Source organism: Ictidomys tridecemlineatus, chromosome 3 (genome assembly GCF_052094955.1).
Source record: "Ictidomys tridecemlineatus isolate mIctTri1 chromosome 3, mIctTri1.hap1, whole genome shotgun sequence".
In the NCBI taxonomy this organism is placed as follows: Eukaryota; Metazoa; Chordata; class Mammalia; order Rodentia; family Sciuridae; genus Ictidomys; species Ictidomys tridecemlineatus.
Genome location: NC_135479.1, coordinates 47,216,032 through 47,241,152, shown reverse-complemented (window position 1 = coordinate 47,241,152; position 25,121 = coordinate 47,216,032). Strand labels below are relative to the sequence as shown.

Sequence of the window (25,121 nt, the reverse complement as noted above, 5' to 3'; positions counted from 1 at the left end):
ATATCATAATGGCCCCTGGACTTTTTTGTGCTGTTACATAGTAACTTTCCAGTGTTTTTCTTGGCTCTCAAACTATCAGCTCTGTAGTTTTATTATTATGGCGCTTAACATTTGAACTCTTGAACAAAGAGTGTCATATGTTTAAAAAAATAAAAGGTATGTTTTGTATGTTCTCTTTTTAGTTACCTGGTCGGAGATGACTTGTTTGTAATGAGTACCTTGACGGTGGACCACTCACTGATGTTGTAACCGAAACCTGCATGGATGAGGCACAGATTGCTGCTGTGTGCAGAGAGGTGAGTTTGCTTTCTTTGAGATAAAGCAGAGTGATGTGTGGTCAGTAAGAGATGAATTAAAGGAAAGTTTTTCTGCACAGGGAATTTTGGTTGTACACATCCTCTGCAAGTTATCCCATACTGTTTCATCTCAGGTGAGCATTTCAGTCCTTCATGTGTAGGATACATTGGGAATGGGGTTTAGGCCCTTTTTTATTTTATTTATTTTTTTTGTGGAATTGGGATTGAATCCAGGGATGCTCCACCACTGAGCTACATCCCCAGTCCTATTTATTTATTTATTTATTTATTTATTTATTTATTTATTTATTTATTTATTTATTTATTTATTTTGAGACAATCTCAAAAGTTGCCTAGCTTGGCCTCGAACTTGTGATCCTCCTACTTCCACCTCTGGTGTAGCTGTGGTTACACGCATGCCTGGTTAAGGTCTTTGAAGAACTAAATTCACCTGCAATCTCCTTATAGTCATCATGATAATTTATCATCCAGACAGTGCACTTTTGAGAACAAAGTGGGGTGCTTTTAAAAAATATACCACTCAGCCAGGTGTGGTGGTAGAAGCCTGTAATCCCAGTGACTCAGGAGGCTGAGACAGGAGGATTTGCAAGTTCAAGGTCAACCTCAGCAATTTAGGGAGGCCCTAAGCAACTTAGTGAGACCCTGTCTCAAATGAAAGTGTAAAATGGCTGGAGATGTAGCACAGTGGTAAAGTCTCTCCAGATTAAATCTCCAGTGTCCCTTTTCTGGCACCCACCCCTACCCGCACCTCCGCCCTCCCAAAATAAATTGGGAACTAGAACTGTCACAGACAAACAAGGCACATTTACCTTTAATATCAGTAAGTCTGCCTCTGGCTTTATTGAGCTCACGGAAGGTGAAGGAACTGGTGGTTTCTTTATGTTTTTTAATGAATTTCTTTTTGCTGAAGCTAGTAAAATTTTCCAAATTGCCTAAGTCTAAGCCAAAAACAAGTTCCATCTGTTTCTCCATAACTTGTTCTGTAGAGGAGAATGGGGATAATTGTTTGCTTATTGTCACTGAAACTGACACTACTTTGCCCTGAGGTCACAGGATCATTGTCATAAATGACAAAATTGTAAAAGTTTATGATGGACTATAGTGTAAAACATAGTGAATTATAAACTTTGTATAATATTTTCATTAAGGTAACATTCTTTGAAAATTTAATTCTGAGTTGTATTAAGTACTGAAGTACTTAAAGGAAGGAAATCAGAACTCTTTCATAGTTCTGAATATCACATCCCTTAAAAAAGTTTATTTGGTCACTAGAAATCTAATCACATCTTAAGAATTTATCTATTTACACTTAATTGTTTTTCTCAATTTTTCATAGTTGATATTAAAATCTATATTAGAAGTTTTAACTGTATTCACTTAGGTGTTCTTTTATGTGCCCCAAATTTAACTTGAGACTATAGTTTATTTCTACTTATTTGTATAAGTATTTTTCTGTGGCTTTAAAAAATCTTTCCAAGAATCTGATTAAATGCCTGGTAAATATAACATGATAATACTATTTATATGTTTTTTCTTTGTATAATAGTAAAATATTTTGAATGGTATTTTTACTGGTTACAAATAATGTACAGACTTTGTTGTTCTACTCTGATGGGAATGAGAATAAAAATACAACTAACTTTTCCCAAGTGTATAATTTATCTTATCAGTTTGTATTCAAAAATCATGGAGCAAAGAAATTTTTAAAATCTCATTTTATTCTTGTTTTTAAGGAAGGGGGGGAATTTATCCTTACTTTTTAAAAAATATTTTTAATTGTAGATGGACACAATAATGTTATTTTATTTATTTGTTTTTAATTGTGGTGGTTATTTTGTTTCTTTGCTTCGGCTCTGGGGATCAGACCTAGGACCTCAAACATGCTGAGCTCTACACTGAATTCTACCCCTAGCCATATACTTTCATGGTTGGTGTCAGGCTGTGGAGATAGCTTGACCTAAAATCTACCAGAGAAGAAATGAAGAGGACAGAACATTATATTGACGACCCCCCTCAATGCAACCAGACCACCCTCCATCTTGCCTGCTTCTCTCAGTGGCTCACATTGTTGAGACTTCTGAGTGCCTCAGGTTTCAAGTGCAAATAACCACAAGTTTATCCTCTACTGTGGAAATAATTTCTAAAGAATTTATGCTTGTTTACCAAGTGCCGTGTACTATTAGGCATTTAAACCTGAAAAGGCCTAGAAGGCAATATGGACTCATTCTTCATTTTATAAGAGACCATTGAAGACTAAGTTTTAAAAATCCATGGTAGAGACGGGGGATGTAGCTCAGTTTGCCTAGCATACACAGTGCGCCAGGTTTGATTCACAGCACTGAAAAAGAAAAAAAAAGAAGAAAGAAAAGGAAAATAATCAGTGGTGGATGAGTTGGGCACAAGGCAGGTGTCTGCAGTCTTAGCTGCACAGGAAGCTGAGGTAGGAGGATTGTTTGAGGCCAGCTTGGGCAACATAGAAAGGCCTTGTCTTAATAAAAAAAAAAATTATTGGGAAAAAAAAGAGCTTAGTAAGACATTATTTAACAATGCCTCTAGATGAGATCAGAGTGTGAGAGGGGATCTTCTTACTAATTAAGGTATTATGTCTTCAGAACTTTGCACATGAGGGATGTTTTTCTTTATAAATGTTAAGTATTGCAGGGTCTTTGGCTGAAGACTACAGACAGCTCTCAGGCCACAACTTCTGCTGTAATGACTCTGTGTGAGCTAGTGAATGGAACTTTCCAGGACTGTTTCATTGATACGTGTTTTCTTGTGTTCAGTGCTTACAGGCATTGGAGTTTTTACATGCCAATTATGTGATTCACCTCGACATAAAAAGCGACAACGTACTTTTGGGGATGGAAGGATCCATCAAACTTAGTGAGTAACAAACGAAGGAAAAGCATTCATTGTTTATTTTTTATTATGCTTTCTTCCTTTTTAAATAAAAAAACCCTTGTCTGTTAATATTTTTGAAAATTAAAATATGGAAGGGGCTAGAATCTAGTGGTAAAGACTGTGAGCTGGGAACTGAACTGGGTTTAAATAGCAGAGGTGCTACGATTTGCTCAGTTGTGTGTCTTTTCTCATTTATTCACTGAGGAAGATAATAGAACCAATCTCAGGATTTTTTTGGAGGTTAAACATGTAAAGGGCTAAGAAGCAGTACCTGGGACTGTGCTAGTGTGGATGCTGCCTTAGAGATCAATGTGCATTTGTTTCCGCCGTCTGTTAGTTTTTCTCATGGTACTCTTCAGCATTCTCTGAGTTTCACTCAGGATAGCCTTTTCAGGAGAGGGCTGTATGACCCTGACTCAGGGATGACAAGGAAAACATCCAACTTTCCCAATGTTCTTCAGAAGGAGACACAGCAGAGTCATGCAAAACAAAGTGAACCTCTTTCCCCTGTGTCCATGCGTTTCTGGGTTTCTGCCATGCCCTCTGGAGGACTCAAGCAGAGCTTTTAAAGTACATCCTGTAAAAGTGACTCAATCAGGTCATCAAAATAAAAGATTCTACCTTTAAATTATCTTAGTGGGCAAGTTGGGAATAGATAATCACATACATTGTTGGTGGAGACATATGAAAATGGAATTAGATTTTTTTTGGATCATGTTTTGTGGTGACTCTGCCACTTACTAGATGAATGATCTTAGGTGAATTAACTAAAAACATATATGCCTTGGTTCCCCTATTTGTAAATTAGAATAATTTAAATAGTAAGCATAGCTGGGGCTGGGTTTAGTGGAGCACGCTTGTACTACAGCGGTTTGGGAGGCTGAAGCAGGAGGATCACAAGTTCAAAGCCACCCTCAGCAGTTTAGCCAGGACTTCAAGCAACTTAGTGAGACTTTGTTTCAAAATGAAACATTTAAAAAACCTGGAGATGTGGCTCAGTGGTTAAGCACTAATACAAAATAAATAAATAAATAAAATTAAATTTAAAAAAAGGAAATTACCCAGAACAATTTTTTTAAAACTTACCCTATCTCAAAGGGTTATCATGAGGATTACATATTTTTACAAGATACTTGAATAGTACTTGAGTTTTATAAACATTCTTTTTTGCCGCAGTCCGGCTGCAGCAGAATAACTGGGGGGTGACAAATAACTTCTGTAGATTGATACAGCAGGAGAGGGAGCCTTTAAATGGAATTAGACAACAGAGCTATTTATACATTTTGCACAGCTTATCTTAATTAGCATAAACTAGATACATCAGCCAACCAATAAGGAATCTCCACACTTATGGCTCGCTTTTGTTACTTTTCAAACCACTCCCTCTGGCATTTTTCCAGGCACCATCCAGACTTGTTTACGAACTCTTAACATTTCTCTGGCAAAATACCAGGTGTTATTTTTGACTTGTTTACACACCTTAACACTTTTTCATTATAAATATTATTTTATGTAACAGTTGCTCTTTTCAGTATTCACTCCTATAGAATTACTAAATGTATGCACCATAATTAGTAAAAGGATATTCTATGCAACATGGTAAAGAAAAACTAAAACTATCTTTAATGTCAAACAGTAAAGGAATAGTAATCTGGTATGTTAATACACCGTAATATATTATAGTTTTTAAAACAGGCAGATAAATGTATTAATACGGAAGGATCTCTTCTATAAACAGTTTACAAAATATCCTAGTTAGGTAAAACAAACCAAGCAGTTCATAGCTTAATATTGACTCTTATGCAAATATCAAACAGTCTAAAGCTTACAGACCTGATACCCATAGTTACAAAAGTACTTGAATGGCTTTAACAATAGAAGGGAAGAAAAGATCATAAATTCTCATCTTGACCTTTCCACAAAATTAACATCAAGTACTAAAGTTTTCTGTTTCTTAGTTATAGTGGAGTTAGTTGGAGTAGATGAGGGCTAGTAAGTACCTTGTCAGTATAATTACACTCAAATGTGTTCGTTTTCTAAAGTCCCTGCTAACTTGTATGCTTAGTATAGCTTCTCTTTATTTCATTTAAAGTAGTTTCAGTGTCCTGATGTTTGCCTGATTCATTTCATTTGGGTTTGATGTCCACCTTCAGTGATTTTCTCCCCTTTTTGGATCTCTTTCAATTTTACTAAAACTTTTAGGATAAAATATGTATTACTGAGAATAAATGCCCACCTAATAATCTGCACTCTGTTGTAGGAAGAAGAAGCAAAAAGTGGCAGTATATAACATCACCAAAGTATTCTAATCCCAGTCTGGATAACCGTATTATTAAATTCTTTTAATAAAAATAAATAAGCCCAAATAGTCCAAATGCAATTATGTCATCTGAGGTGAACTCTTTAACAAAACCATATCTGGAAGCTATTAACTCTAGATGTTTTGTTTTTGTTTGTTTCTTAGCCGACTTTGGGTTTTGTGCTCATCTCACCTCTGAGCAGAATACATGCACTGGAATGCGTGGAACACCCTACTGGATGGCACCAGAAATGGTTATGGGGAAAGCTTATGGCCCTAAAATCGACATCTGGTCACTAGGGATCATGGCCATTGAGATGCTGGAAGGAGAGCCTCCCTACATGAAAGAAGATCCCACATAGGTAAGACCAGTGTAACACCAGCTTCACTGCAAGAACAATACTTTCCCTTAAAGTGCAGTTGGAACTTCCCTTGTGTTGTTCATTGGCCAAGAATTTAGGATCAAAATTTGATAAAATCTAACCTCTGCCCTTACTTTGTATCTACAAGTCACACTGCTTCTGAGTTACAGAGCTGACCGTGTTAGCTAAAGAGTGTAGGTGTTTGTTAGTCGCTGTATGGTTTCCTGTTTGGGGTGTAAGTAAGCATGGACTCACCCTTCTACATAGTTGAAGTCTCCTAGGTATGTGCCTCTCTCTACACAGTGAAGGTACTTTTCTTACCCATTAAGTTATCCACTTTGAACTTCAGTCTCTGATCCCCAAGGTCCAGAAAAGAGAAAAGCAAGATGACTCCTCTGAGAAAGCTGTATCACTGACAGTGTTCAAGCCATTTCCAAACAGAGTAGACTTTGAACAAGTAAATATTCTTGCAACTGAGGTGAATTTCAACCATCCTCCCATCTCCTTTACAATGACCATATGTAGCCCAACTCCATTAGTAATTAAGGAAATACAAATCAGAACCACAGGGTACCTCTTTACACCTAATGTCAGACAATAATCAGTGCTGGTAAGAATGTGGGAAAATTGGAATTGTTGGCCAGGCAACAGCTGTAATCCCAGGGATTTGGGAGGCTGAGTTAGGAAGATTGCAAGATTGAGGCCAGCCTGGGCAACTTCACCAAACTCTGTGTCAAAACAGAAAAACACCATGGATGTAACTTAGAGATAGAACACTTCTGAGTTCAATTCCTAGTACTATGGAAATAAAAATGAAAAAATGATTAGAACTCTCATATATTGCTGGTGGGAATGGAAAAGGTTGCACTGCTTTAGAAACAACTTCACAGTTCCTCAGAAAGTTAATATTGGGTTACCATATGACCTAGCAATTCTACTACTAGGTATATATCCAACAGAATTAAAAGCATATGTCCAAGGCTGGGATTGTGGATCTTGGTAGCGTGCTTGTCTTGCATGCATGAGGCACTGTGTTCGATCCTCAGCACCACATAAAAAAAAGAAAATTAAATAAAAGAAATTTTAAAAAAGCATCTGTCCATGGAGTGGGAGATGTAGCTCAATGATAGAGTGCCCAGCAGGCCCTGGGTCAGTCCACAGCACTGCCAAAAGAAAAAAAAAGGCAATAAAAGCACATGTCTACACAAAACGTGTACAAAGTGTTCACAGCAGTGTTATTTAGAATAGGAAAAAGTGGAAACAACCCAATTATGTGTCATGTAATGAGCAGTAGAATATTATTTGGCCATAAAAGGGAAGGAAGTTCTGACACATGTACACATTGACCCTTGAAAGTATTATACTTAGGAAAACAGGCCAGACAACAGAGGGAATTGGATTTGCATATTCTTTCCTGAATGTGTTTTGCCCCATTGCCAAAGAATCCAGTTGAAGTAAGCAGTTAAAATAGTTTTAATAGGAGATTTATTTAGAACACTTTTCAGAGCAATTTTCAAAACCCTTTCATTTCATATATTTATTTAGCCAATATTGAATTAAGTCCCTGCCTTGTGCTAGACACTGGTTTAAGTTGCTGCCTAGAGAACTCACAAAAATTCCTGCCCTATAGAACCTACATTCTAGTGGAAGGAGAGAAACAAGAAGGGAAATCAGAATACTACATTAAGCAATGGACTCTTTAAGTGCTGGACTAGCAGGAGAGAGAGCGTCAGGGGTTTGTTTTTAAAAGGGTCCTTATGGAGGGCTTCACTGAGGTGACATTTGGACAGAGGATGTGAGAGTGGTGCTTATTTACCTAGGGAAGAGCATGGCAAGCAGAAGAGACAGCAAGTCCAAAAGCCCTGAGGCAGGAATGTTCCTGGAGCAGTGAAAGATCCTGAAGGGCTTTAGCAGAGTCACAGTGCACTGAGCAACCAGTAGGCGGTGAGGGTCAGTGAGGGGAGGCCCTGGGTATTGCTTTGTGGGGCTTCTGGCTTCCACAGAATGGGAAAACCAGTGGAAAGTTCTGAGCAGAGGCGTGAAATGGTGATACTTAAATTTTAAGAGGCTCAGTCTGGTCAATTTGTTCAGAAGAGATTCTCAAGGAAGGCCAAGGCAGAAGCAGGAAGACCAATTAGGAAGCTGTTGCAATAATTCAGATGAAAAATGACAGTAATGTCGACAAGAATGGCATCAGTGGAGGTAATGAAAAAAAAACAGTTAGATTCTGGGTGTATTTTGAAAGGAGCATCTATGTAAAAGAGGAGTTGAGGAGAGTTCCAAGAGTTATGGCCTAAGAATGAGAATGATGAACTTGAAGCTTCCCTTAGTTGAGATGGGAAGGACTGCAAGAAGGGTAGAGGGGTTAGGATGAAATTGGGAGTTCAGTTGACAACATTTTAACTTGTTTAAGACATGTAAAAGTGAAGACTAGACCTAGAAAGATGTTCAAGTGGATATGTTGATGAGGCTGTTGGGTATGCAAGTCCTGGATCCAGATTAGAGAGATAAAATTGAGGCTCCTTAGCTACAGATGTTTCCTACAGCTGCCAGGCAAGATGAGGTCACAGGGTCAAGTCAGTATAGATGGACAAATATTTACCTGGCTTCCTGACAGAGTCTACAACTAAGAGTTGATTTGGCAGAGCAGCAAGAAGACCAAGAAGGAATGGCAGGAAAGACAGGGAAATCTAGATAAAGATATGCCCTGAAATCTATAGGCAAGAAGTGAGGGAGAGATCAGCTTGGCAGAAACCACAGTTACACTGAGACTTGATCAGTTGAGATGTAATGTTGGTGAAAACTTGATGAATGGGTAACAGGGACCAACTTAACCCTTTTTGCTGGAAGCGACACCAAGAAACTAGATTATATGAAACAGTGATTTTCAAGACACTATCAGATTTTGAATGAAGGACAGTGATGTCAGAAAGTGAGTACTAACTGAAGTGAACCCTACCACTGCCCCAGTTTCCAGGACATGTACAGAGAGGGACAACCCAGATTGGGACATTGCTGGAAAAGCTGTGAAAGAGGAAAGATGGAGACGCTCGAGATCTTTGGAGGGCCCCCTTAGGCATTCAACAGAGATTGGTGTGAAGAGCCATTGTAAAGACTGAGGCGTTACAAATCTGATAAGATTGGCAAGAACTGGGCTGAGGTGTAGTTCAGTGGCAGAGTGCTTGCCTGGCCTGCACAAGGTCCTCGGTTCAATCTCCATCAGTAGGAATAAACCCTGGGGCTGAGCATGATGGTGCACAACCACAGTCCCAGCTAGTTGGAAGGTTGAGGATCACTCGAGCTCAAGTCTGGGCAACATGGTGAGACCCCCAGATCAGAAGAACAAGATTGGAAGGAACAGCACCTGCCACATGTGTAGACTTGGGAGTAGTGCCTGTTTCTACCAGCCACCGTGGAAAACCTTATCACTCACAAGATATTGTGTAGAAGACTGAAAAGAGTCTTGTCTCAATGATGGGAAATAACTACCCTTAAACACTGTTTCAGTTCCACCTAACAAATCTTACAAATAAGACCCAAATAGCTTAAAACTGTATCCCAGAACAAAGCTCAAGAATATTTTTAGGGCCACAACCACAACCATAGTTCTACTCATGCCTCAGAAGGGGCTTGTCTTCAGCATCCTCTACTGTGGATCTGAGTAGTGAAACCAGCTAAATCCCAAATGGCGCCAACTATCAGTAGATCCAAAAGGTGATCAAAGATGGGCTGGTCATCCATGAGCTTGCTACTGTCCATTTCCTGGGCTCAGTCTGGAAAAACACCTTGGCCTGCAGGTAGAGCAGTCACATGAGCATAGGTTAGAATAGGTAACCCAGAGGAGAAGGGTGAGTGTTGTGCAACAGGTTCTCACAAGATACCACGAATCTAGAGATGTCTACTTGTACCAGAGCCTGTACCTGGAGATCAAGGAACATGGCCTCAAACAAAGCAGATTCTCATGGAACGTGTCCACAAGCTGAAGGCAGATAAGGCCTGTGAGAATCCTGACTGACCCAGCTGAGGCCCATGGGTCTGCAACCAGGGAAGGCAACCACCTTTGTGAAGAGCATCTCCAGGCCAAGAAAGGAGGAGGAGATCATCAAGACTGTCCAAAGATGAAGTAGCCCAGAAATGAAGCTCTACCTCCTGTGTGGCCTTCTTACTTACATAGACCAGTCATTCAAATAAAAGAAGCCTTGATCTGTGTGGGGAAAAAAAACCAGAGAATATTTATAGGAATCCAGAAGTGGCCAGGAGCCAAGAGGCACCCAGACCTCCAGTCAAAGCTTTAACAGAAAGATAAAGGGGTAGAATAATTAATGTAGTTCATAATGAGGAGAAAATATTCAGGTGAAATCAACCCATACCTGACACAGATAAAAGAATTAGCACACAAGGTCATGAAAATAATTTTTATAATTATGTTTCAGGCTTTAAAAAGTTAGGCATATGGAAGGCCTATTTTTAAAAGACCCAAATAGTTATGTGTTGTGGTTTGGGTGTGAAGTGTCCCTGAAAAGCTCCTGTGTTAAGGCAGGAATATTTGTAAGTGAAATGATAGGATTGTGACCATCATAACCTAATCACTCTCTCCTCGTTTGAATGGGCGAGGTGGTCACTATAGGAGGGTGGCTGCAGCAGATGGGACACTGGAGGCTGCCCTCAAAGGGTTTTGGGCCCTGAACCCCTTTTCCCCTCCTCTGCTTCGATGCTTCCTGGTCACTTTGAGCACAGCTCTCCTCCCCCATGCCCTTCCGCCAGGATGGTCTGCTTCACGCTGAGCCCCAGGCAGTGGAGTCAGCGCATCATGGACTAAACCTCTGAAACTGTGAGCCAAGATACCTGCTCCTCTAAGGTTTTCTTGTCAGGTATTTTGGTGACACAAAGCTAACACTCTATGGAAACTATAATATTTGAGACTGGGTTAATGAGAGATTACTGGCCGGGGGAAGAGGCCGTCAGGGCCGGGGCTGAGGCTCCAGCGGTAGCGGGAGCCGGAGAAGGAGCCGAAACAGAGTCCATAGCTTGGGGTCATCGCCCTGCATCTCCGGCGCCAGGAGCCCCAGCCACGACCGTGTTTGTGGCAGCTGTAGACAGAGCTGAGGGAGCAGGAGGTGTCTGAGGTCTCATCTTTGAACTACTGCCCCGGAGCTTCTGCCAGACTTTATTGCAATATGCAAGCAACAAGAATTCATCAGAACATAGTGTGTATCTTCTGGAGGTGTATCGACTTGCCATCCAAAGTTTTGCCAGTGCACGTCCATTTTTGACTACTGAATGTGAAGATGTCCTCTTAGTGCTCGGCAGGTTAGTACTTTTTTTTGTTTTTGTTTTTGGTAGGAGTTGTTTTGAATTACTGCTTTCAGTGTCTGAAAGTGAACTGCCTTGTGAAGTCTGGGTACCATTCCTTCAGTCTCTACAGGAGTCACATAATACATTGTTGGAATTTGGAAATAATAACCTACAAATATTGGTTCATGTTACCCAAGAAGGGGTGTGGAAAAACCTAATTCTTCTTAAAATTCTGTCTCAACAGCCAGTAGAAACAGAAGAAGGACTACCTCTCAGGTCTTTTGGTCAGTGGAACACACTTTGAGAAATGCCTGGTTTAGAGGAAAGAGCACCACTGGCTTTGGAATCCTTGTCAATAAATTGATTGCACAAGAAGGACCTTCCTTTCTAGAAATGAGAAACATTTGTTGAAATCTAACTGCATTCCCCAGGCTACTGCTTTATCAAAACTATGTGCAGAATCTAAAGAGATTTCACATGTGTCATATTTTCAGCAAGCTTATATCACATGTTTATGTTCCATGCTCCCTAATGAAGATGCTATTAAGGAGATTGCAAAGGTCAACTGCAAGGAAGTAATAGACATCATATGTAATCTGGAATCTGAGGGTCAAGACAACACAGCATTTGTTCTTTGTACGACTTATCTTACCCAGCAGCTCCAAACTGCAAGTGTGTCTTGTTCATGGGAGCTGACTCTCTTCTGGAGTAAACTGCAAAGAAGAATTAACCCTTCTTAATTAAAAGAAGATACTTTTTTGGAGTGCTATCACCAATTTGGTGTCATAGCTAAAACACAGCAGCATTTGTTTTGCTTGATTAGAGTTATACAGACTGAAGCACAAGATGCTGGTCTTGGGGTGTCAATTTTATTATATGTCAGAGCTCTTCAACTCAAGTCAAGTGAGGATGAGGAGATGAAGGCATCAGTTTGTAAAACAATTTCCTGTCTTTTACCAGAGGATTTAGAAGTTAGACGAGCCTGTCAGCTTACAGAATTCTTACTTGAACCCAGTTTGGATGGATTTAATATGTTGGAAGAACTATATTTGCAACCAGATCAAAAATTTGATGAAGAAAATGCATCTCCGGCGTTCCAAATTCTCTTCGATGTGAGTTGTTATTAGCTTTAAAAGCCCTCTGGCCTTTTGATCCTGAATTTTGGGACTGGAAAACTTTAAAACGACACTGCCACCAACTCCTAGGACAAGAAGCCTCAGATTCTGGTGATGATTTAAGTGGCTATGAAATGTCAATTAATGACACAGATGTTTTAGAGTCATTTCTCAGTGACTATGATGAAGGTAAAGAAGATAAACAATTTAGAAGAAGAGATTTGACAGATCAGCATAAGGAGAAAAGAGACAAAAAACCCATTGGCTCTTCTGAAAGATACCAGACATGGCTTCAGTATAAGTTTTTCTGTTTGTTATATAAGCGGGAATGTATAGAGGTCAGGATTCTTCATCATTCTAAAATGCATATAGAAGATGGAATTTACACCTGTCCAGTTTGTATTAGAAAGTTCAAGAGAAAAGAAATATTTGTTCCTCATGTAATGGAACATGTTAAAATGCCACCAAGCAGAGGGGAATGCTCTAGAAAGAAATTACTTTTAAAAGGCTCTCAAAAGAGTATTTGTCCCAAGAGCCCCTCTGCAACCCTGGAGCAAAATCAGTCATTGAATGAACAAGCCAAAGGAGAATCTCATGAATATGTCACATTCAGCAAATTAGAAGATTGCCACCTGCAAGACAGAGACTTGTACCCATGTCCCGGGACAGACTGTTCCCGTGTGTTTAAACAATTTAAATACTTAAGTGTGCATCTTAAAGCTGAACACCAAAATAATGATGAAAATGCCAAGCACTACTTGGATATGAAAAATAGAAGAGAGAAGTGTACTTATTGTCGACGGCATTTCATGTCTGCTTTTCACCTGCGAGAACATGAACAAGTGCATTGTGGTCCCTAACCTTATATGTGTGTGTCTATAGACTGTTATGCTAGGTTTGGATCCGTGAATGAACTACTTAATCATAAACAAAAACATGATGATCTTCGTTATAAATGTGAATTAAATGGCTGTAATATTGTTTTCAGTGACTTGGGACAGCTTTACCATCATGAAGCACAACATTTTAGGGATGCATCTTACACTTGCAACGTTCTTGGCTGCAAAAAGTTCTATTATTCCAAAATTGAATACCAGAATCACCTCTCAATGCATAATGTTGAAGGTTCAAATGGAGACATAAAGAAATCAGTGAAACTTGAGGAGTCTGTAGCAGGTGAAAAACAAGATTGTGTTGCTCAGCACCATCTACTCGACCAAACTGATAGATCATATTTACCTGAAGATCTTCTTTTCTGTGCAGGAACAGCTAGTTCTCAGATACAGAAATTGCAGAAAATCTGAAAGAAAACAGTGACAGTAATTCTAGTGATCATTTAAGTCACAGTTCTTCAGCTTCATTAAATGAAGAGTTAATTGACACACTGGATCACTCTGAAACCATGCAGGACATATTATTATCTCATGAGAAGGTATTTGTGCCTTCAATTTGAAAGAAAAATGTTCCAGTATGACAGTTTGTTTTGATGGGACTAAGTTTACCTGTGGTTTTGATGGCTGCAGTTCCACATACAAAAATGCAAGAGGGATGCAGAAGGACCTGCGGAAGGTACGTCCATACCATTTCAAACCCAAAAAGATAAAGACAGAAGATCTCTTTCCCTGTTTGGGTAATGAACATAATCAGACAAAGTTTGATGTAGATCCTAAACCTAGTTCAGATACAAACAGTGACTCCCCAGATGGTCTAGATCACAATATTCATATTAAATGTAAGCGAGAGCCTCAAGGTTATTCCTCAGAAGCTTCCTTTTGTACTTCTAAAAGGCCATGTACAGAAGATACTATGTTGGAACTTCTGTTACGTTTGGAACATTTAAGCTTGAAAAAACTCAATAGCACATGGATCTTTCTCAGGGTCATTGCAGGGTTACCCATCCAGTGGTGCTAAGTCTCTTCAATCGGTTTCATCTACTATCTCAGACTTTAATTTTCAGAATCAAGATGAAAATGTGCCAAGTCAGTACCTTGCACAGTTGGCGGCTAAGCCTTTTTTCTGTGAGCTTCAAGGATGCAAATATGAATTTGTGACCAGAGAAGCTTTGTTAATGCATTATCTTAGAAAGCATAATTATTCAAAAGAAAAAGTCCTTCAGCTAACAATGTTTCAACATCCGTATTCCCCATTCCAATGTCATATTTGCCAAAGGTCATTTACAAGAAAAACACACCTTAGGATTCATTATAAAAATAAACATCAAATTGGCAGTGACAGAGCAACTCACAAACTTTTAGACAATGAAAAATACGATCATGAAGGCCCATGCTCAGTAGATAGGTTGAAAGGTGATTGTTCTACAGAACTTGGAGGTGATCCCAGCAGCAACTCTGAGAAGCCATGTTGTCATTCTAAAAAGGATGAATGCAGTTCATAAACAGATTTGGAGTCATCTTGTGAAGAAACAGAAAGTAAAACATCTGATATCTCATCACCAATAGGCAGCCATAGAGAAGAAGGAGAAGGAAGAGAGGGGAGAGGTAGCAGGCGAACTGTTGCTAAAGGAAACCTGTGCTATATTTTGAATAAATACCATAAACCATTCCATTGTATCCATAAAACTTGCAATTCTTCATTCACTAATCTAAAAGGCTTAATTCACCATTACAGAACTGTACATCAGTACAACAAAGAACAATTATGTTTAGAAAAAGACAAAGCAAGAACCAAAAGGGAACTTGTAAAATGTAAAAAGATATTTGCTTGCAAATATAAGGAATGTAACAAACGTTTCCTATGTTCCAAAGCTCTTGCTAAGCACTGTAGTGACTCTCATAAGCTAGACCATATTGAAGAGCCTAAAGTACTTTCTGAAACTGAATCTGTAGCAAGGTTTTCCTGTAACCAGCTTCAATGCCCTGCTGTGTTTTATACATTCAGCAAATTGAAACACCACTTGATGGAACAGCATAATATTGAAGGAGAAATACATTCAGATTATGAAATTCATTGTGATCTTAATGGCTGTGGCCAGATTTTCACCCATTGCAGTAATTACTCACAACATGTATATTACAGACATAAGGACTATTATGATGATGTATTCAGAAGCCAAAAAGTAGCAAATGAAAAGCTACTAAGAAGTGAAAAGGTATGTCAAACAGCTCACACACAGGGACACGAATATCAGACTACCAGGAGGTCATTTAATGCTAAATCTAAAAAATGTGGTTTAATCAAAGAAAAGAAAGCTCCAATTAGTTTTAAAACAAGAGCTGAAGCCCTCCATATGTGTGTAGAACAGTCTGAGCACACACAGTACCCCTGCATGGTTCAGGGATGTTTATCTGTGGTAAAATTGGAGAGCAGCATAGTGAGGCATTACAAACGTACTCATCAGATGAGCAGTGCCTATTTAGAGCAACAGATGGAAAACCTTGTTGTTTGTGTTAAGTACGGTACCAAAATAAAGGAGGAGCCTCCTTCTGAAGCAGAGCTCTGTATAAAGAAAGAAGAAAATATAAGCTGTGAATCAGAGCACATGAAGCACAGCCATTCCCTGGGTGACAGTAAGGCACCCCTCCAGAACACTGATTCTTCTCAACCATCTGAAAGGGATAGTGGTCAGAAAGGGTGTGCAGAAAGCAACCCAGCATTTGATACAGACACTCTGCTCTACAGAGGAACTTTGAAATGTAACCATAGTTCAGAAACCACTTCTTTGGAACAATGTAATATAGTTCAGTCTCCTCCCTGTAAAATAGAAAATTCCATATCTAATCCCAGTGGGACAGAAAGTGGGACTTATTTCCCAAGTTTCCAGCTGCCTTTACCAAGGATCAAAGATGAAGAAACTGGGCAGCACAGTTCAGGGCAAGAAAACACTGTAAAAAATTCAACCCATGTCCCAAAAGAGAGTTTTAGGAAACATTCACAGCCCAGGTCATTTGATTTGAAGGCTTACAAACCTATGGGATTTGAATCTTCATTTCTGAAATTTATTCAGGAAAGTGAAGAGAAAGAGGATGATTTTGATGATTGGGAGTCTTCAGAGCATTTAACATTAATAATTCTTCACCACTCAGTAATGTCTTAACGGGATGTTATGACAAATAATATAGTTAATAACAACGACCCTGAAGTTGACATACCTCATTCTTCCAGTGACTCTACAGTTCATGAGAACTTGACTGCAATCCCACCATTAATAGTAGCTGAAACAACAACAGTTCCTTCTTTGGAAAACTTGAGGGTTGTATTGAACAAAGCATTAACAGACTGTGGAGAGCTTGCCTTAAAACAGCTTCATTATCTTCGGCCAGTGGTAATCCTTGAAAGATCGAAGTTTTCCACACCAATTTTCGACTTGTTTCCAACAAAAAAAGACAGATGAGCTTTGTGTAGGAAGTTCCTAAATGACAATTTTGTTTCAGAAACAGACTGGCTCCATCACTGCAACATGGGGACAATTGCCAACATGAACAAAGGCTGAGAACCAGCCACAGCGTTGTTTAGGGTAGAATAGGCTGTGTATTTACATGAATGTATAATATCTATGTCAGCAGTATTGACTGAGTCCATTAGCTCTCCGGTTGGTTTATTGATTGGGTTTTTTGTTTGTTTGTTTATTAAAAAAAAATGGAACTGTACTCTTGTTTGGTGCTAATTAATACATCAAAATATACTGGGGCTTCCTTTTTCAAATTAAGTGTGCATGATTGTATATGAAACAAATACTTAAGGTACCAGGGTGGGAAGGCTAGGGAAAGGGATATGGAGTTCTTACTTGACTTGAACGTGCACCCAAGGGTGCTTTGTGTAATATATTGTACACTACAGCATCTTATATTTTTTGAGTTGAGTTTCACTAAATTACAATTTTTTCACCCATAAAAAAAATGATAGATTACTGTAGTGGAAACTACCACAGTGAAACATAATGATAGAAATGAAAATAGTTTTTAAATGCAATAGCATCAGTGAGCTGTGAGACATTTTCAAGGGTTTTCATGATGTGTAATGAAGTTCTAATAGAAAAAACCAACCCAGAAATCTATCTCCCAAAAGCTAAATAACAGCTTCCTCAAATACAGTAAAGTCAAAAGTACCTCTACCTACCTGAATAAATAAATGTCTGTCTGTTATAAAAGTATCTTTAAAAGATAAAACCAGTTAAATAAAAATAACAGTGGAGGCAGGAGATATGCATACATAAAATGACAATAAGAGCATCCGGGCCAAGAACAACAACCCTAAAATTCTTTTCCTGTGTGACATGGTGTTCCATGTGATGGTCGAATGTGATCATTGAAAGATGCAAACATTCAATAATAAGATGGAGTCTTACCTAATCACTAAGGAAAGAAAGAATAAAAAAGTGAAAAATGAGAGATGGAGCAACAGGAACACTCCTGTTTTGCTAGTGGGAGGCTCCACTCCAGAAGAGGGTTTTTTCAGTTTCCCAAAAAATGAAACATGACCTTAACACATAACCCAGCAATGTGTTTCCAGGTATTTATCCCATGCATTGAAACCTGTCCTCACAAAAACCTGTGAAAAATGTTTATAGCATCTTTATTCATATTTTACCAAATCTGGAACAAGATGTGTTTCAAAAAGTGAATGTGAGGACTGTGTGGAGCTCAGTGGTAGAGCACCTGCCTAGCCTGCTGAGGCCCTGGTTCCATCCCCAGCACCACAAAATAAACAAAGGAAATCCAATGTATGTGCTACATCCATACAATAGAATAGTATTCATGGATAAAAACTGAGGTATCATAACACCAAAAGGCATGAAAGAATTTTATCTTATTTATTTATGACAGAAAAATAACATGGATAATTGACTACATGCCTATGGCGTGGGCATATTAGTCTCTGAAAGATCTTTAAGAGCATAGTACTTAGTGTTGCCCTTCCATCTAAAGGGGCTAGATGCTCTCCAATTGCAAGTGTAGCGTGTGGGCTAGAAGTGTTCATCCATGCTAGGGCAGTGTCTAACATGAATGTTTAGGACATCTCAAGTTTGAGGAGTTTTAAAAAATCATTGATTGCAGGGATTCAGGGGTGTGAAGAGGATGAGTAGTAGATTTTTAGGGCAGTGAATTTATTCAGTATGATGTTATAATGGTAGATACACAGGACAATATTCATTTTTCAAATCCCATAGAATTATATAACCCAATACAAAGAGTGAACTATAATGTCAAGTGTCAGCTTTGGATTAATAGAAGTACATTCGTATTTGTTCATTTGTGGTAGCATGCTTGCCTGGCATGCATGAGTCCGCATGGTTCAAGCCCCAGCACTGCTAAAAAACAACAAAAGTGTATTTATATATAGATATGTATCCACAATAGGTATCATTGTAGTAAGTATACTGCACTGTAATGCAAGATATCAATAAGAAAATGAGGGGCCAACATGGGAACATTTCAGGATCCACATTTTAAGACCCAGTATGCATTTGGAAAAAGCATTTGCAAGGCTATCTAGTTGTCTTTTCAGTTTTGAAGAAGGTCAGCAAGATCCCTTAAGTGTTCTTTTTGTGTCACAGGTGACTCAGTGAGGGTCCCTATTGTCTGCTCACTTTTAAACCTAAAATTTATACTAAAAAATCCATTAATTAGAAATAATTTCACTTCTAGAAATTTAAAGGTAATAATCAAAAATTAAAGAATACAAAGATTTTCTAAAGGGGATTGGTTAAATTATGAAAACACCCATATTAAGGCACGATTGAAGTTAGCCATTAGAATCATTTTATGGTCAATTCTTAGGAATGATGTAGCTGGCATATAGCTTTTGAAGGAAAAGAGTTTCAGTAGATCCAGATTGTTTTGAAATGTGACTTTTAAAAAGCTTGTGAAGGTTTAATAGGTAGAAGGATTGTCATCATTTTTCTTTATTCTTTTATGCACCCCAGGTTGATTTTGTTTTCTTTAAGCAAATGTATTGCATTTATACTTCAACCTAGAAAAGATGAAGCTTCCAGACCTGGGGGCACATGCCTGTAATCTCAGCTTCTGGAGAGGCTCAGGCAGGGGGATTTCAAGTTGGAGCCTGCCTGGGCAACCTAGAGATACCCTGTCTCCAAATAAATGAAAAGAGGGCTGGTGTATAGCTCAGTGGTAGAGCACTTATTTGCCTAGCATATTCCTGGGTTCAATTCCTGCACCACCCCCTACAAAGAAAGGGGGGGCAAAGAAAGGAGCGAGGGAGGAAAGGAGGGAAGTCGAAGAAGGAGGAGGAGGGGAAACAATAAAGGAAGGGAAGAGGGAGGATACAAAATTCAAGCAGAAAGAGATAATGATAACCTCATTTTACTCACTGTAGTATTTATAGTGATTGTCTTTGCAGAATTCAGAGTAGTTAGAGATGTTGTTCAGTGGTAGAGTGCTTTGCCAGCATGCACAAGGCCTTGGGTTTGGCTCTAATACCACACACACACACACACATACACACACACAATAGTTCCATAAACTTGATAAGTTACATTATCACTTGTTGAGTTACCTTAAAAATGTCATAAATGCTATACCCAATGGTTGCACACCTGTGATCCCAGAGGCTAAAGAGGGAGGAACACAAGTTTAAGGCCAGCCTCAAGAATTTGGTGAGACCCTATCTCAAAAATTAAAAAGAAGGGTTAGGGATGTAGCTCACTGGTAAAGCCACCCTGGGTTCAATCCTCAATATTCCACACCCCCCCCCATAAAAAGTATGTCACAGACGTTGTTCTATTTTTAGGCCTTACACCTCATTGCCACCAATGGAGCGCCAGGACTTTCGAACCCAGAAAAAATTTCCCCGTCATTCCTGGACTTCTTGAATAAATGTCTTGAAGTGGATGTGGAGGAGAGGTTCAGCCGGGGAATTACTAGAGGTAAATTTGGAAATGGTGCAATTTGGGGGAAATATTGACTCTTTTTGAATAACCAACAGAAAGTTTTCATTTCACTGTTCATTGATCACTACCAATAAGCAGCTGCTACATTTTAGGGTTTCATCTGCCAGGAGTAAAAGTTTAATTTCATGATAGTTTGTTGTGGTATATTATCAAATATCAGGTCCATTCGATGCTGGTGTGAGTGTATTAATGGGCTGTTTAACTGTCAATTTTTAGAATTATAACAATTAAAAACAACTGTTTTCAAAACAGCTTATGAAAGTTATGGTTGTGACTATGAGACGTTTGGGCAGGTATTAAAATTTGGGTTGTTTAAGTCAATTGTATTCATAAGTAGTCTTCAGGCCTTAGTTGAAAGAACGTGTTTTGCTTCTAAATTATGCACTTTTTGTTTCCTTTCTTTGGCAGCACCCATTCCTGAATATGGTGAAACCACTCACAAGTTTAACACCACACACCTTGTTGGCCAAGGGGGTTCTCCAGAAAAACTACTGAAATGCCATCCTATTCTTTTTTGTGTGTTTGGAAACAGATGTTTATTAACATACCATTTTAAAAAAATTAAATGCCTTAAACAAAAAACAATACCATAAAGTGAAAGACCTGGTAGCATGCAAATACTTCAGGTTGGAGAGGCATGTTTGCTCTTGATGAATGTACATATAATAAATTCCTATGACATTTGACTCCAAAATTAGTGTATGAATCAGTTGAACATGATTATATGACTAATATTTTAAAGTAAAGCATAATCTTAAAGGCAATTTAAACACTGGCATTAATCTATAGGAGTCCATTCAAGGTCAGTGACTGGAGAGCTATATAAAAAGAATGCAGTGCCTATGTACATCTGTAAGATGTAGGCTCAACTTCTGCTTTTGACGAACCTGATTTGGAAAAGGATGTATAACATCCATTACATACCTGTTCCAAACACAGTCTGTTTCTAAAATTACACATCTCTTTGCAAATAAATATCAACTGTTAATAGCTAAAAGATGCCACTGGGATGGGCTCCGAAGTCTGCTGTTCTCATGGCCACCCCGAGACATATTTTAAGGCATCATTTTTAATCTTGGGGCTTTAAGAACATCTTCTTTGCTTTAACTGGTTCTATGTCTCCAATTTCATCTTCTTCATAATTGGCATGGTCTCTTTTCTTGGCAAACTTTTTTCCAGTTGTCCCCCCCAAGGTCTCATATCTCCTAGCCATTTCCTCACCTGACACATCAAGCTCTACTATCTCATCTTCATCTTCATCTTCGGCTTTATTCGTAGCATTCTTCTGAAGCATCAATTTCTCAACTTCAGGATTAAATCCTCTGAATGACATTTCTCCACACAGATCTTCACACTGAAGAAGCTCTGCTCCTCTGTTATGACACTCTCTTTCTCTTTAAGCTCTGGCAAATCCAAGTTCCCATGCTCTACACTGATGATCTTTTCTTCTTCCTCTAGTTGTTTCTTGGTTTCCAAGTCCAGTCCCCTTTGCATGAACTTCATGCGCATCAGGTTCTTTCATGAAGTTGGTCTTGCGCTCAGCCGCCATGCTGGCTGCAGCTGCTGGCATCCTATTCTTTAATTTTTTGAAAAGAAAAATTTTAAAACTCTATTATAATAAAGTGTTTATTGTTGTAAAAGGCTTGTACCATAAAATTTGCCCTTTTAGCCATGTTAAGTGGCCAACTCAGAGGCATTAATTAAACTCACAATATTGTACAACAAGCTCTGCCACCATGTAAGTAAGAATTCCCATTCCTCCTCCTCCACCCCTGGCTGCCACCGTTCTTTTTTTCTTTTTCTTTTATTTGTTCTAATTAGTTATACATGGCAGTTGAAGGCACTTTCACACATCATACACAAATGGAGTATAGCTTCTCATGTTTCTGGTTGTACGTGATGTAGAGTCACATCAGTCATGTGGTCACACATGCACCTGGGGTAATAATGTCTACTCTTCTTCCTACCCCATACCTGGCTCCCCTCCTTTACCTCTCCTCTGCCTAATACAGAGTAACTTTATTCTTCCATAGCCACGCTCCTTATTGTGAATCAGTATCAAAATATCAGAGAAAACATTTAAACTATGGTTTTTGGAATTGGCCTATTTTGCTTACTGTGATATTCTCCACTTCCACTCATTTACTGGCAGATACCATCACTTCGTTCTTCTTTAAAACTGAGTAATATTCCATTGTGCATATTGACCACATTTTCTTTATCTGTTCCTCTGTTGAAGGACACCTAGGTTCATTCCATAGTAAAACTCTTGTGAGTTGAGCTACTTTAGAGCATTGATGTGGCTGCATCACTGTAGTATGCTGATTTTAAGTCCATTGAAAATAGACTGAGAAGTGGGATAACTGGGTCAAATGATGGTTTCATCCCAAGTTTTCTTAGGAACCTCCATACTGCTTTCCATGCTGGTTACATCAATTTGCAGTTCTACCAGCAATCTATGAGTGTATCTTTTCCCCCACATCCTCACCAACTTTTATTTTTGCTTGTCTTCTTGATAATTGCCATTCTGACTGAAGTGAGATGGAATCTGAGAGTAGTTTTGATTTGTATTTCTTGAATTGCTAGAGATGTTGAACATTTTTTTCACATATTTGTTCATGAACTTACATCTTCTGAGAATTGTCTGCTCAGTTCCTTAGTCCATTTATTGATTGGGTTACTTGGTTTTGGGGTATTAAGATTTTTGAGATCTTTATATATCCTGGAAGTTAGTGCTCTATCTGATGTGCGTGTAATAAAGATGTTCTGCCACTCTGTGAGCTCTCTCTTCACATTACTGATCATTCCCTTTGCTGAGAAGAAGATTCTGAGTTTGAATCCATCCCATTTGTTGGTAAGAATATTGTTTTATGGCCCAGAATGTGATCTGTTTAAATGAAAGTATGAAGTGCCCTTAAAGGGAACAGGAGTTCTGTAGTTGTTGGGTGTTGTATTCTATAAAGTCAGTTAGGCTGAGGTAGTTGATACTGTTCCTCCAACCTTCTATTTGCCCATTTAATGTATTTACTGAGAGACAGGTATCAAAATCTCCCACAATGGTTGGTAACTGTTTCTCCCTTTCATTCTGTTGATTTTTGCTTTATATATTTTGAAGCTCTGTTACTAAGTGCAGGAGTATTAATTATTGTCATATCTTTCTTCAGGATTTCTATTTATGGTAATACTTTTGCAGTTTATTTTATCTGATATTAATACAGCAGTTCCAACTTTTCATTCTCCATTTTTGCATTATTATTTTCCTGACTTTTTAACTTTCAATCTATCTATATCTTTAGATTTTAAGCACATCTCTTGTAGAAATGATTGTCTTGATTTTTTTGACCCATTCTGATAATCTCTGCCTTTTAACTGGGTGTTTAATTCATTCTGTCCAATGTATTACTGATATATTTGAACTTAGACCTCATATTTTGCTCTTTGTTTCCTGTTTCTACCATCTGACCTTTGCTCTTCTGTTCTTCCTTTTCTGTAATCTTAAATTTTAACCATCAACTTAAGAGTTAATGTTTTTATTTAAAATGTAAAAAACTTCTAAGACCATCATTTTTTTTGGCACTAAGGGGGTACTCAGGGACACTTAATCACTGAGCCACATCCCCAGCCCCCTCCCTTTTTTTAATTTTTAGAGACAGGGTCTCAGTACATTTTTTAGGGCCTTGCTAAGTTGCTGAAGCTGGCTTTGATACTCCTGCCTCAGCCTGAGTCTCTGGGATTGCAGACACATGCCACCACACTTGCCTAGTCCATACTAATTTTAACCTCCTATTATATGCTACAGTTCTGACAAGAATTCCATTTCCATACCTGATAAATCCCACTATACGATGCTATCATTTTTCTTTAAACTGTAGGATATTTTTAAATGAATTAAGAGAAAAAGTGATAGTTTGAAACTATGCTCCTGCATATTTTACATAGTTACCATTTCTGGCACTCATATCTTTCTGAGGATCTGATCATCTACTGGTACCACTTTCCTTTAATCCAGAGACCTTCATTTAGTGTTTCTTGGAGTACAGGTCTGCTAGTGATGGGTTCTCCCAGCATTCCTTTATCAGAAATTGTCTCCATTTTCTCTTAATACTTTATATATGTATTTCAATACATAAAGTATATACACATATAAAGTATATACATATATACACACATTATATGTATTCATGTTTATGTAGTCATTTGGTTTTTTTGGCTTGATATAGAATTCTGGTTTGACAATTTTTCCTTTCAGCTCTTGTTTAAAAAAATAAACTTTTTTATAGAACAGTTTTTTTTATTTAAAGAAAAATTGCATAGATATAAAGACATAGTTCTCCTATGCTCTACACCCAGCTGGCCTTATTATTACACCTTTTGTTAGTATGGCACACTTATTCAAATTGATGAACCAGTATATTCTGGAAGAGATGATGGAGAAATAGTACACCACTGAGGTCATTTCTTTTTTCAAATTTTTCATAGAATTCACCACCAAAACCAATGAAACCCGATGTTTTCTCTTTTAGAAGGTTATTAGCTTTTAATTTATTTTCCTTAATAGAAACAAACCTATGCACATTGTCTATTTCTCTCTGTGTGAGTGTGAGTAGTTTAGTTTGTCAAGGAACCCATCATTTTAGCTGAATTATCAAATTTAAGGGCATAGAGTGGTTTGTAGTAACTTTTCTATTGTTTTTAATTTTATTGATTTTTCTTTTTCTTTTTTCTTTTTGCTTGCTTTAGGCTTAAATTGCTCTTTTGCTTTGGCTTCTAAAAGCTAGATTACTGTTTAGCTCCTTCTTCTCTCATCTGTGTTCAGTGCTATAAATTCCCCTAAGTGCACTAAATGCTTTCACAGTTCATTGGATAAATTGTGTAATTTTGATAAATTATAATTTCTTTTGTTCATTTCAAAACATTCAAAAATTACCCTTGAGACTATTTTTACTCATATGTTATTTACAAATG

The 25,121-nt window shown here is 38.2% G+C and overlaps 1 protein-coding gene and 2 pseudogenes across 4 annotated transcripts in view; 2 read left to right on the top strand and 1 right to left on the bottom strand.

Moving 5' to 3' along the window:
- LOC144376144 (palmitoyltransferase ZDHHC19-like) overlaps nt 1-25,121 on the top strand; it is a 75,311-nt gene that overhangs the window by 11,150 nt on the left and 39,040 nt on the right. For 3 of the 4 annotated variants that reach the window (XM_078042666.1, XM_078042663.1, XM_078042664.1), the window contains exons 7-10: nt 183-296; nt 3,101-3,200; nt 5,683-5,879; nt 19,997-20,132. The gene's annotated coding sequence lies outside the window, so the exon portion shown is untranslated. Of the gene's footprint in view, nt 1-182; nt 297-2,953; nt 3,201-5,682; nt 5,880-19,996; nt 20,133-25,121 lie in introns of those variants that run through there. The other variant, XM_078042665.1, reaches the window with a different exon arrangement.
- LOC144376143 (zinc finger protein Rlf pseudogene) lies at nt 11,406-16,977 on the top strand (annotated as a pseudogene).
- On the bottom strand, nt 21,167-21,705 carry LOC144376145 (M-phase phosphoprotein 6 pseudogene; annotated as a pseudogene).